At 38.5% G+C, this 10,292-nt stretch overlaps 1 long non-coding RNA gene across 1 annotated transcript in view; it reads right to left on the bottom strand.

Annotated features, from left to right (window-relative positions):
• Window positions 1-1,927: 1,927 nt before the first annotated feature.
• Window positions 1,928-10,292, bottom strand: part of LOC307015123 — a 10,204-nt gene continuing 1,839 nt past the window's right edge. The window contains exon 2 of the long non-coding RNA XR_013801428.1: window positions 1,928-2,529. This is a non-coding gene — a long non-coding RNA (uncharacterized lncRNA). The remainder of the gene's footprint in view (window positions 2,530-10,292) is intronic.

The following is a 10,292-nucleotide window of genomic DNA, read 5'->3' on the forward strand; positions in this document are numbered from 1 at the left end:
CCCCTGGACACAAAGAAGAGACGTCCTCTTCCCTGGACACAAAGAAGAGACGTCCTCTTCCCCTGGACACAAAGAAGAGACGTCCTCTTCCCTGGACACAAAGAAGAGACGTCCTCTTCCCATGGACACAAAGCAGAGACGTCCTCTTCCCCGGGACACAAAGAAGAGACGTCCTCTTCTCCTGGACACAAAGAAGAGACGTCCTCTTCCCCGGGACACAAAGAAGAGACATCCTCTTCTCCTGGACACAAAGAAGAGACGTCCTCTTCCCCTGGACACAAAGAAGAGACGTCCTCTTCCCTGGACACAAAGAAGAGACGTCCTCTTCCCTGGACACAAAGAAGAGACGTCCTGTTCCCTGGACACAAAGAAGAGACGTCCTCTTCCCCGGGACACAAAGAAGAGACGTCCTCTTCTCCTGGACACAAAGAAGAGACGTCCTCTTCCCCGGGACACAAAGAACTGACGTCCTTTTTCCCTGGACATAAAGAAGAGACGTCCTTTTCCCCGCGCTGCTCGATGCCACAACATAGAATACAGAGTCAGTCAGAGAGCGGTGCGTTCAGGTGCTCCTGTGATACGCTTCCGACTGTGGTGCGTTCAGGTGCTCCTGTGATACGCTTCTGACTGTGGTGCGTTCAGGTGCTCCTTTACTTCTGACTGTGGTGCGTTCAGGTGCCCCTGTGCTTCTGACTGTGGTGCGTTCAGGTGCCCCTGTGCTTCTGACTGTGGTGCGTTCAGGTGCTCCTGTGATACGCTTCTGACTGCGGTGCGTTCAGGTGCTCCTTTACTTCTGACTGCGGTGCGTTCAGGTGCTCCTTTGCTTCTGACTGCGGTGCGTTCAGGAGCCCCTGTGCTTCTGACTGCGGTGCGTTCAGGTGCCCTTGTGCTTCTGACTGCGGTGCATTCAGGTGCCCCTGTGCTTCTGACTGTGGTGTGTTCATGAGCTTTAAGTTTTAATGTGGAAACATGAACGCTGAGAAGGCGACACGTGATTGGTTATTACATTTCACTAGATTACATTTGAACACATCATCATAATGTTAAAGGATGTATTTGTTTTTGCTATAGATAGAGCTTGAATGCATCATAATGTAACTGAATGCAACCTCCGTTAACGTAACACGTTAGCGCCGCGAACGTTAGCTGTTAGCTCTGTCATTAGGCAATAAAACCTGAATGCTAACAGAGAACGGCTAACGGCTAACTAGCTCTGCTCCTGTCCATTGCAACACACATCTGTTGTTCACAAAGTAGCATCACCAGGACTTATGCAGTGTGTGTGTGTGTGTATGTGTGTGTGTGTGTGTGTGTGTGTGTGTGTGTGTGTGTGTGTGTGTGTGTGTGTGTGTATGTGCGTGCGTGCGTGCGTGCGTGTGCGCTGTACAGCTGTAAGTATATGAAATATTTAGATCAGTCCTCCTGTTCTTCTTCTTCTTCACATGTTTCAGGGATCAGTGTCATCACGGTTAGCCTAGCTTAGCACAAAGACTGGGAGTGGAGGGAAACTGCTAGCCTAGCGTTCCTGACGTTTGAAGCAGGGAGATGGACGACGGGAGGATTCCTCTATAGACTTTTATTTTGTAAGGTGCATGTTTCCTGTATAGCTTGGGGCTAGTTCACCAAATGTGCACTTTTTTTATTTGACAAACACCTCAGCTGAGATTATTGGGCTTTTATTTTGGCGGTGTTCGTGCTCTGCAGCCAATGAGAATGTATGGCCCGGTCACCTGACAGGTGATTGGTCCCTGAGTTTCAGTGCATGTGATCATGTATTTATTCATGTGTTCATCGTCAGCAGCGTTTCTTTGTGTCATTTGTAATAAACAGGTTTCATGCTGATGTTTGACGACCCTTAAATGGTGTGGTGTTGCAGTGCATCATGGGAGTTGTAGTGTTCAGTGTCTCCTCCTCTCCTCTGAAATAATGATACATATGAATACATTCATATATGCATCAAAATAAATAAAGTTCCTGATTCGAGGTCACATGACATGGAAGCGTTAAATCTTTAGAAAAAACATTCTCAAAAAATGTAAAAAACACACAAATGGAAATGTGAACATAGACATATCACTGGCTCCTCCCACCTGATGGGGCTGGGGGCCAGGGGCTTATCATTATACAAACATATTAACACAGTGAGAGCAGGGTTATAACTTCAATCCGTTTATTGTTGACATTTGTTTCTCATTCTTAACGCTAACCCTGTAAAATAAAGTAATACATACACAGTTAATGGTTGGTAACTTTTGTTAAAGCAGTTATAAAGAACGTCTTCAGTTGTATAAGTATGTAGTATAATTTATGATATTATATAATATGATGACAGTGTAATGCGTTGACCCCCCTCTCATCTGTGATTGGCTCAGTCAGTCCTGGCCCGCCTCCTTGGTATGAGGGGGAAGGGACGTGTGAGTTTGGCCCTCCTTCATCCTTCACACTGATTGGCTGAAGAGACACGTTGGTCAGAGGATTAGACTCCGCCCATCACCTGCTCCTCCGGCACCGCCTCCTCCACAGGTACACCTTGTGGGGGGGGGGGGGGGGGGGGGGGGGGGAGATTACTTTCAATGTATGACATTAAGAGAAAACTAAAAGAAACAGACTAATACTATGAGACCTGTACTTTAACCTCAGATTACAAATCAGATATACTCTTCAGATTGTATCGAAGTCTATGAAAATAAATACACATCTGAGTTGACAAATATGACATGTGGGGTACCTCAAGGCTCCATCTTGGGGCCTCTTCTCTTTAACATATACTACATGCTACCATTGGCTCAGATAATGAAAAAAAAAAAAAGTTACCAAAGCTATACGGATGACACACACATTTACGTAACTATATAACCAGGAGACTATGCTCCAATTCAAACACTGAGTAAGTGCATTGAACAAATCAATGACTGGATGTGTCAGAACTTTCTCCAATTAAACAAAGATAAAACTGAGTTAATGGTTTTTGGAGCCAAGGCAGAACGTATAAAAGTTAGCGTTGAGCTTCAGCCTGCAATGTTCAAAACAACAGATAAAGCCAGAAATCTAGGTGTAGTCATGGACTCTGACCTGAGTTTCAACAGTCACATTAAAACAGTTACTAAATCAGCTTACTATCACCTAAAGAACATATCTAGAATTAAAAGACTAATGTCACAGCAGGATTTGGAAAAACTTGTCCATGCTTTTATCTTCAGTAGACTGGACTACTGTCATGGTGTCTTTGCAGGTCTCACTAAAAAATCTATTAGAAAGCTGCAGCTGATTCAGAACGCTGCTGCTCGAGTCCTCTCTAACACTAAGAAAGTGGATCACATCACTCCTGTTCTGTCTTTACACTGGCTTCCTGTGTGTCAAAGAACAGGTTTCAAAAATACTGATGCTGGTTTATAAAGCTCTGAATGGTTTCAGCCCAAAATACATTTCTGACCTCTTGCTAAATTATGAACCATCCAGATCTCTCAGGTCTTCAGGGACCGGTCAGCTTTCTGTCCCCAGAGTCAGAACTAAACATGGAGAAGCAGCGTACAGTTCTTATGCTCCAAATATCTGGAACAAACTCCCAGAAACCTGCAGGTCCGCTGCAACTCTGACTACTTTTAAATCCAAGCTGAAGACTTTTCTTTTTGCCGCTGCTTTTAATTGAACTATTCACATCTTAAACTGCACTGTAACTTTTATCCATGTATTTTTTCTTTTAATGTTTATTTTATTATCTTTTCTTTTTAATGAGTGATTTTAAATGCCATTTTCTTAATGAATTTCATTTTTTGTAAAACACTTTGAATTGCCTTGTGTTTAAAAGTGCTATATAAATAAACTCACCTAGCCTTGCCTGATGAGGAAATGTTCCTACTTCTCTCTTTCTCTTTATTAACTGAGATTGTAGAGAAGTCTATGAGGAAATGTTCCTACTTCTCTCTCTCTCTATATATATTACCTCAGATTGTAGAGAAGTCTATGAGGAAATGTTCCTACTTCTCTCTCTATATATATTACCTCAGATTGTAGAGAAGTCTATGAGGAAATGTTCCTACTTCTCTCTCTCTTTATTAACTCAGATTGTATAGAAGTCTATGAGGAAATGTTCCTTCTTCTCTCTCTCTTTATTAACTGAGATTGAATAGAAGTCTATGAGGAAATGTTCCTACTTCTCTCTCTCTTTATTACCTCAGATTGTATAGAAGTCTATGAGGAAATGTTCCTACTTCTCTCTCTATATATATTACCTCAGATTGTAGAGAAGTCTATGAGGAAATGTTCCTACTTCTCTCTCTCTTTATTAACTCAGATTGTAGAGAAGTCTATGAGGAAATGTTCCTACTTCTCTCTCTCTCTTTATTACCTCAGATTGTATAGAAGTCTATGAGGAAATGTTCCTACTTCTCTCTCTCTCTTTATTACCTCAGATTGTATAGAAGTCTATGAGGAAATGTTCCTACTTCTCTCTCTATATATATTACCTCAGATTGTAGAGAAGTCTATGAGGAAATGTTCCTACTTCTCTCTCTCTTTATTAACTCAGATTGTAGAGAAGTCTATGAGGAAATGTTCCTACTTCTCTCTCTCTCTTTATTACCTCAGATTGTATAGAAGTCTATGAGGAAATGTTCCTACTTCTCTCTCTCTTTATTACCTCAGATTGTAGAGAAGTCTATGAGGAAATGTTCCTTCTTCTCTCTCTCTTTATTATCTCAGATTGTATAGAAGTCTATGAGGAAATGTTCCTACTTCTCTCTCTATATATATTACCTCAGATTGTAGAGAAGTCTATGAGGAAATGTTCCTACTTCTCTCTCTCTCTTTATTACCTCAGATTGTATAGAAGTCTATGAGGAAATGTTCCTACTTCTCTCTCTATATATATTACCTCAGATTGTAGAGAAGTCTATGAGGAAATGTTCCTACTTCTCTCTCTCTTTATTAACTCAGATTGTAGAGAAGTCTATGAGGAAATGTTCCTACTTCTCTCTCTCTCTTTATTACCTCAGATTGTATAGAAGTCTATGAGGAAATGTTCCTACTTCTCTCTCTCTTTATTACCTCAGATTGTAGAGAAGTCTATGAGGAAATGTTCCTTCTTCTCTCTCTCTTTATTATCTCAGATTGTATAGAAGTCTATGAGGAAATGTTCCTACTTCTCTCTCTCTTTATTACCTCAGATTGTATTTAAGTCTATGAGGAAATGTTCCTACTTCTCTCTTTCTCTTTATTAACTGAGATTGTAGAGAAGTCTATGAGGAAATGTTCCTACTTCTCTCTCTTTATTACCTCAGATTGTAGAGAAGTCTATGAGGAAATGTTCCTACTTCTCTCTCTCTTTATTAACTGAGATTGAATAGAAGTCTATGAGGAAATGTTCCTACTTCTCTCTCTCTTTATTAACTGAGATTGAATAGAAGTCTATGAGGAAATGTTCCTACTTCTCTCTCTCTTTATTAACTGAGATTGAATAGAAGTCTATGAGGAAATGTTCCTACTTCTCTCTCTCTATATATTACCTCAGATTGTAGAGAAGTCTATGAGGAAATGTTCCTACTTCTCTCTCTCTTTATTAACTCAGATTGTAGAGAAGTCTATGAGGAAATGTTCCTACTTCTCTCTCTCTCTTTATTACCTCAGATTGTATAGAAGTCTATGAGGAAATGTTCCTACTTCTCTCTCTCTTTATTACCTCAGATTGTAGAGAAGTCTATGAGGAAATGTTCCTTCTTCTCTCTCTCTTTATTATCTCAGATTGTATAGAAGTCTATGAGGAAATGTTCCTACTTCTCTCTCTCTTTATTACCTCAGATTGTATTTAAGTCTATGAGGAAATTTTCCTACTTCTCTCTTTCTCTTTATTAACTGAGATTGTAGAGAAGTCTATGAGGAAATGTTCCTACTTCTCTCTCTTTATTACCTCAGATTGTAGAGAAGTCTATGAGGAAATGTTCCTACTTCTCTCTCTCTTTATTAACTCAGATTGTAGAGAAGTCTATGAGGAAATGTTCCTTCTTCTCTCTCTCTTTATTAACTGAGATTGAATAGAAGTCTATGAGGAAATGTTCCTACTTCTCTCTCTCTATATATTACCTCAGATTGTAGAGAAGTCTATGAGGAAATGTTCCTACTTCTCTCTCTCTTTATTACCTCAGATTGTATAGAAGTCTATGAGGAAATGTTCCTACTTCTCTCTTTATTACCTCAGATTGTATTTAAGTCTATGAGGAAATGTTCCTACTTCTCTCTTTCTCTTTATTAACTGAGATTGTAGAGAAGTCTATGAGGAAATGTTCCTACTTCTCTCTTTATTACCTCAGATTGTATAGAAGTCTATGAGGAAATGTTCCTACTTCTCTCTCTCTATATATTACCTCAGATTGTAGAGAAGTCTATGAGGAAATGTTCCTACTTCTCTCTCTCTTTATTAACTCAGATTGTAGAGAAGTCTATGAGGAAATGTTCCTTCTTCTCTCTCTCTTTATTAACTGAGATTGAATAGAAGTCTATGAGGAAATGTTCCTACTTCTCTCTCTCTATATATTACCTCAGATTGTAGAGAAGTCTATGAGGAAATGTTCCTTCTTCTCTCTCTCTTTATTAACTCAGATTGTAGAGAAGTCTATGAGGAAATGTTCCTACTTCTCTCTTTATTACCTCAGATTGTATTTAAGTCTATGAGGAAATGTTCCTACTTCTCTCTTTATTACCTCAGATTGTAGAGAAGTCTATGAGGAAATGTTCCTACTTCTCTCTCTCTTTATTAACTCAGATTGTAGAGAAGTCTATGAGGAAATGTTCCTACTTCTCTCTCTCTCTTTATTACCTCAGATTGTAGAGAAGTCTATGAGGAAATGTTCCTACTTCTCTCTCTCTTTATTACCTCAGATTGTAGAGAAGTCTATGAGGAAATGTTCCTACTTCTCTCTTTATTACCTCAGATTGTAGAGAAGTCTATGAGGAAATGTTCCTACTTCTCTCTCTCTTTATTAACTCAGATTGTAGAGAAGTCTATGAGGAAATGTTCCTTCTTCTCTCTCTCTTTATTAACTGAGATTGAATAGAAGTCTATGAGGAAATGTTCCTACTTCTCTCTCTCTCTTTATTACCTCAGATTGTAGAGAAGTCTATGAGGAAATGTTCCTACTTCTCTCTCTCTTTATTACCTCAGATTGTAGAGAAGTCTATGAGGAAATGTTCCTACTTCTCTCTCTCTTTATTAACTCAGATTGTAGAGAAGTCTATGAGGAAATGTTCCTTCTTCTCTCTCTCTTTATTATCTCAGATTGTATAGAAGTCTATGAGGAAATGTTCCTACTTCTCTCTCTCTTTATTACCTCAGATTGTATAGATGTCTATGAGGAAATGTTCCTACTTCTCTCTCTCTTTATGACCTCAGATTGTATAGAAGTATATGAGGAAATGTTCCTATTTCTCTCTCTCTTTGTTACCTCAGATTGTATAGAAGTCTATGAGGAAATGTTCCTACTTCTCTCTCTCTTTATTACCTCAGATTGTATAAAAGTCTATGAGGAAATGTTCCTACTTCTCTCTTTGTTACCTCAGATTGTAGAGAAGTCTCTGAGGAAATGTTCCTACTTCTTTCTCTCTTTATTACCTCAGATTGTATAGAAGTCTATGAGGAAATGTTCCTACTTCTCTCTCTCTCTTTATAACCTCAGATTGTATAGAAGTCTATGAGGAAATGTTCCTACTTCTCTCTCTCTTTATTACCTCAGATTGTATAGAAGTCTATGAGGAAATGTTCCTACTTCTCTCTCTCTTTGTTACCTCAGATTGTAGAGAAGTCTATGAGGAAATGTTCCTACTTCTCTCTTTGTTACCTCAGATTGTAGAGAAGTCTATGAGGAAATGTTCCTACTTCTCTCTCTCTCTTTATTACCTCAGATTGTAGAGAAGTTTATGAGGAAATGTTCCTACTTCTCTTTTTTACCTCAGATTGTAGAGAAGTCTATGAGGAAATGTTCCTACTTCTCTCTTTGTTACCTCAGATTGTAGAAAAGTCTATGAGGAAATGTTCCTACTTCTCTCTCTCTTTATAAACTCAGATTGTATAGAAGTCTATGAGGAAATGTTCCTACTTCTCTCTCTCTCTTTATTACCTCAGATTGTAGAGAAGTCTATGAGGAAATGTTCCTACTTCTCTCACTCTCTTTATTACCTCAGATTGTAGAGAAGTCTATGAGGAAATGTTCCTACTTCTCTCTCTCTATATATATTACCTCAGATTGTAGAGAGGTCTATGAGGAAATGTTCCTACTTCTCTCTTTGTTACCTCAGATTGTATAGAAGTCTATGAGGAAATGTTCCTACTTCGTTCTCTCTTTATTACCTCAGATTGTAGAGAAGTCTATGAGGAAATGTTCCTACTTCTCTCTTTATTACCTCAGATTGTAGAGAAGTCTATGAGGAAATGTTCCTACTTCTCTCTCTCTTTATTACCTCAGATTGTAGAGAAGTCTATGAGGAAAAGTTCCCCGTTCTCTCTTTATTACCTCAGATTGTATAGAAGTCTATGAGGAAATGTTCCTACTTCTCTCTCTCTCTCTTTATTACCTCAGATTGTATAGAAGTCTATGAGGAAATGTTCCTACTTCGTTCTCTCTTTATTACCTCAGATTGTATAGAAGTCTATGAGGAAATGTTCCTACTTCTCTCTTTATTACCTCAGATTGTAGAGAAGTCTATGAGGAAATGTTCCTACTTCTCTCTCTCTTTATTACCTCAGATTGTAGAGAAGTCTATGAGGAAATGTTCCTACTTCTCTCTCTCTTTATTACCTCAGATTGTATAGAAGTCTATGAGGAAATGTTCCTACTTCTCTCTCTCTCTTTATTACCTCAGATTGTATAGAAGTCTATGAGGAAATGTTCCTACTTCTCTCTCTCTTTATTACCTCAGATTGTAGAGAAGTCTATGAGGAAATGTTCCTACTTCTCTCTCTCTTTATTACCTCAGATTGTAGAGAAGTCTATGAGGAAATGTTACTACTTCTCTCTCTCTCTTTATTACCTCAGATTGTATAGAAGTCTATGAGGAAATGTTCCTACTTCTCTCTCTCTTTATTACCTCAGATTGTAGAGAAGTCTTTGAGGACATGTTCCTACTTCTCTCTTTATTACCTCAGATTGTAGAGAAGTCTATGAGGAAATGTTCCTACTTCGTTCTCTCTTTATTACCTCAGATTGTAGAGAAGTCTTTGAGGAAATGTTCCTACTTCTCTCTTTATTACCTCAGATTGTATAGAAGTCTATGAGGAAATGTTCCTACTTCTCTCTCTCTTTATTACCTCAGATTGTAGAGAAGTCTATGAGAAAATGTTCCTACTTCTCTCTCTCTTTATTACCTCAGATTGTATAGAAGTCTATGAGGAAATGTTCCTACTTCTCTCTCTCTCTTTATTACCTCAGATTGTATAGAAGTCTATGAGGAAATGTTCCTACTTCTCTCTCTCTTCATTACCTCAGATTGTAGAGAAGTCTATGAGGAAATGTTCCTACTTCTCTCTCTCTTTATTAACTCAGATTGTATAGAAGTCTATGAGGTAATGTTCCTACTTCTCTCTTTGTTACCTCAGATTGTAGAGAAGTCTATGAGGAAATGTTCCTACTTCTCTCTCTCTTCATTACCTCAGATTATATAGAAGTCTATGAGGAAATGTTCCTACTCCTCTCTCTCTTTATTACCTCAGATTATATAGAAGTCTATGAGGAAATGTTCCTACTTCTCTCTCTCTTTATTACCTCAGATTGTATAGAAGTCTATGAGGAAATGTTCCTACTCCTCTCTCTCTTTATTACCTCAGATTGTATAGAAGTCTATGAGGAAATGTTCCTACTTCTCTCTCTCTTTATTACCTCAGATTGTAGAGAAGTCTATGAGGAAATGTTGCTACTTCTCTCTCTCTCTTTATTACCTCAGATTGTATAGAAGTCTATGAGGAAATGTTCCTACTTCTCTCTCTCTCTTTATTACCTCAGATTGTAGAGAAGTCTATGAGGAAATGTTCCTACTTCTCTCTCTCTCTTTATTACCTCAGATTGTAGAGAAGTCTATGAGGAAATGTTCCTACTTCTCTCTCTCTCTTTATTACCTCAGATTGTAGAGAAGTCTATGAAGAAATGTTCCTACTTCTCTCTCTCTCTTTATTACCTCAGATTGTAGAGAAGTCTATGAGGAAATGTTCCTACTTCTCTCTCTCTTTATTACCTCAGATTGTATAGAAGTATATGAGGAAATGTTCCTACTTCTCTCTCTCTTTATTACCTCAGATTGTAGAGAAGTCT

This window comes from Notothenia rossii (genome assembly GCF_949606895.1).
Source record: "Notothenia rossii genome assembly, chromosome: 8".
NCBI lineage: Eukaryota > Metazoa > Chordata > Actinopteri > Perciformes > Nototheniidae > Notothenia > Notothenia rossii.